The sequence below is a fragment of the Euleptes europaea genome, chromosome 16 (assembly GCF_029931775.1).
Source record: "Euleptes europaea isolate rEulEur1 chromosome 16, rEulEur1.hap1, whole genome shotgun sequence".
Lineage (NCBI taxonomy): Eukaryota > Metazoa > Chordata > Lepidosauria > Squamata > Sphaerodactylidae > Euleptes > Euleptes europaea.
Window position 1 is genome coordinate 26,819,027 of NC_079327.1, and position 3,654 is coordinate 26,822,680.

At 43.1% G+C, this 3,654-nt stretch overlaps 1 non-coding gene across 1 annotated transcript; it reads right to left on the bottom strand.

Moving 5' to 3' along the window:
- Positions 1-3,241: 3,241 nt before the first annotated feature.
- TRNAA-UGC (transfer RNA alanine (anticodon UGC)) lies at positions 3,242-3,313 on the bottom strand. Its single transcript has one exon. It is a non-coding gene; the product is annotated as a tRNA-Ala (tRNA).
- Between the last annotated feature and the right edge of the window lie 341 nt (positions 3,314-3,654).

The window sequence follows — 3,654 nt, forward strand, 5'->3', positions numbered from 1 at the left end:
TTATTCGCGAACTCCTGAACTCGCTGAATTCGGCCCCCCCGGTTGCCCGCCAGTTTTGAGTTCTGTTCCTCCCGAACTAAAAACCACTGAATCAGGGGAAATTCGGCTGATTTTCAGTTCGGGCCGAACCGAATTGACAGCCCTACTATCTATCTATCTATCTATCTATCTATCTATCTATCTATCTATCTATCTATCTATCTATCTATCTATCTGTCTGTCTGTCTGTCTGTCTGTCTGTCTGTCTGTCTGTCTGTCTGTCTGTCTGTCTGTCTGTCTGTCCATGTATAAGAAAAAAAATACTCACAGGAATGTGCCCCCATACCCAATTTGGTGACTTCCCAACGACTGAAGAACTGACATAATGGATTGCTGTTTGTTTGGAGATGTATAGAAGAAAATCTCTTAGGCGGCATTGTCCATAACAACCAAATGGCATAAAAACACAGCTTACGTGACTTTTACAGCCATTCCTCCTGGCATATTTTTATTACTAAAATTTCTTTTCTAACGCAGCCTTTTTCATGTTGTTTATCACACTGAGCGTAGCCTTTTGTCTCACAAGAGCAGGTTCACTCCCTTCTTTACTTGACACATGCTGCTGAACGTGGCTATGCTCTTGCTGTGCGGTGGATCTATTCATGGTTTTATGAGTGGAAAGGGCTGTTTGCCATGCGGACCCCAACAGGGCTAATAGGGTATTTTTTTCTCTTGAGCTATTATCCCATCGGATTACCACCTGCCTTTTTACTATTCTGCAGGCTATTTACATGGTCAGCTGATAAGTGATAGGTAAGCTTATTATTAATTGAGTTCCTTTTTAAGGTGACTGCTTCAGATGGATAGGCCACACATAATGTTGGGGGAAATAATTCTTTGCAGGTGCTATAGCTTTTAAAATATCAGAGGCAAGTTAAGAGGACTGACTACATTTTACATGTTTTATTGGAAAATTAGGGGTAGGTATGGCTGAGGGAGGGGGGAATCTGTACAATAAATGAAGGCTTGTTCAGACAAAAATCATTATTACTTAAAAAAATAGTATCTGCTGTGGTATTTCTAACTATTCATATGACACCCTCAGCATAGATGCTGCTTTATGTGACAAAAAAGTAATGGAGTGGTCCATCATTGTGTAGGGTTGCCAGGTCCCTCTTCACCACCGGCGGGAGGTTTTTGGGGCGGAGCCTGAGAAAGGCGGGGTTTGGGGAGGAGAGGGACTTCAGTGCCATAGAGACCAATTGCCAAAGTGGCCATTTTCTCCAGGTGAACTGATCTCTGTCGTCTGGAGATCAGGAGAGCTCCTGCTACTGCCTGAAGGTTGACGGCACGAAGGCTCTACAAATTAATGTGGTGTAAAGATTTCTCGCACACCATATAATGTATAGTATTTCAACAATATTTACTGGGCATTAACATCATGCCCATGAAACCAAGCATAGCAAAGCCAAAAACTACATACAAATAACATAAATAATAAGCAGCCAAACAGGAAAATATTCAGAATTGCAATTCGACAGCAATGCAACAGCAGTCCAGGGCAAAAAGCCTCAATTACGTTGCAATAGCACCCGGTAGGAGATCCGCAGAGGATCAAGGGAAATTGACCGACACGAAGGAGACATGTTTATCGGGTGCTCAGAAGACCTCGGAAAATCCAGAGGAGATGAAGAACAAGCAGAGGACGTGAGACTAGTCACCTCACGTTTCACAAAAGCTTCGTCAGCTCGTCTAGAATAAATAGGCAAGCATTCAATCACAATTGTTTTGTATGTTGCTGGTAAGTCATCTGGTGGCTGAAATAAAAATCAATAACATACAACGTAGTATTTTTCATCATTTATACTCAAATGCAAGCATTTTGCAAACCATGAAAACTGTCAGAAGACGTGGCGATATCGCTTACCCATAAAATTGCGTCTAGTACTCCCAATGGGATTTGTTGGTGCGCAAGCCTTACTCTCCAGCGGTGGTGAGTTGCAGCTGCTAAGGTTGGGCTAAAACATCATTCCGACCAATGGGAGAGTGTGCGGAGAGAGCGAGCCACTCCCCGACTGGCAAGCGGATGAAAGTAATTACTTAAAGAGACAGTATCAAGAAGTTAGATGAAACAGGAAAGATCAAATTCATTATTCAATCCTTTGGGTGTTAATGTTTGAAAGGCAAAAATGAAGTGCATTTCTTGCTGGGTTAAGATCTTTTTTATATCCTGTTGGTGAAAAGGTCGGGGTTGGAATTTCCAAAGAGCAAAAAATAATAGATCCGTGTCAGAATGACCGTGTGAAATATAATGTTGCATCTCATTCTGGATCTCTCCCTGGTACCATCTTGTGCTGCAGAAGATATGGCATGTCGCCATTGTTTGACCCCATTTTCTTGCAGTTGCAAGAGTGGGTGGGTGGGTAGGGGGAAGCAGAGAAACTTGGAACAGGTTGACTTCACAGCCTGCCTTTTACAGTGCCAGATGTTCCTAGGAGGGAGAAGAGGATGTAGCCTTCCTTTTTTGCTTGGATACCTGCATTTGCACAAAGGGAAACCTGTAAACTTTCTTTGAGTAGGACAGCTGGCATTGCCTTGCCAGGGTTTCCTGGTGCAGGGATTTTGTCTGCAATTGTGAATTTGTTTTGATCTTAACATGCGTGTAGATCAGTTTGTTAACAGTAGGGGATTAGCTGATTCTTCAGGATAGAGCAGGATTTTTTGGGGGACTTTCTCTAACAGGCCATGAGAGAGTCCTTTCACCCCTGCAGGGAGTGGAGGTTTATTTAAATAAGTTGGAATAGACTTCAGTGCTGGCTGGTGTTTGAAGTTGGCAGGAACCCTGAGGTATTTTGGAATACAGGATAGGGAGAAGTAACCAAACCGGACACTTTGGCTTGTCTGATCCATGTGCCTGAGGAGGGAACTCTCTCAGTGTTGTTCATCAATAAATGCCTAACCTTCACCCCATGCTGTATAGGGGAACAGGCTTGATGGGCAGCATCTGTAGGCACACCTTTTGCTGTACAGACAAGGATGAGTGAGGAGTGGCTTGGTTATCACTCTGTGCTTAGAACCAGAGTGGGATTACCTAAACATTGGAAACCATGTTGGGTAGCGTCTTGAACACACATGAAGCTACCTTACACTGAATCAGACCCTTGGTCCATCAAAGTAAGTATTGTCTTCTCAGACCAGCAGCGGCTCTCCAGGGTCTCAGGCAGGGGTCTTTCACATCACCTACCTGCCTAGCCCCTTTAACTGGAGATGCCAGGGATTGAACCTGGGACCTTCTGCATGCAAAGCAGATGCTCTACCACTGAGCCACAGCCCCTCCCTCTTAAGGTGCCTGCATTAATTGGGGCGTTAAGATTTAACCAGTTGCAGTGCAACTATTAGAATTACTTTTTTAAAGAGAAGATATGTTGTTATACCAGCTGTTTAAAAGAATATTGAATTTAAGAAGTTTCATTATTTGGTCTTTAGATAAAATGGCACTTAGCATGCCTAGCTAACCATCAGGTAGACCAAATAAAAATCTCCTCCTCCACTCCTGCAAGGTTAATCTTTGCAATATCACCCTTCGATTACCATTATCATTTTCATTGCCTGCATTCCTAGACATGTTGTTAATGGTTACAAAATTACACAATGCTTTATTAAGCACAGGGCCTT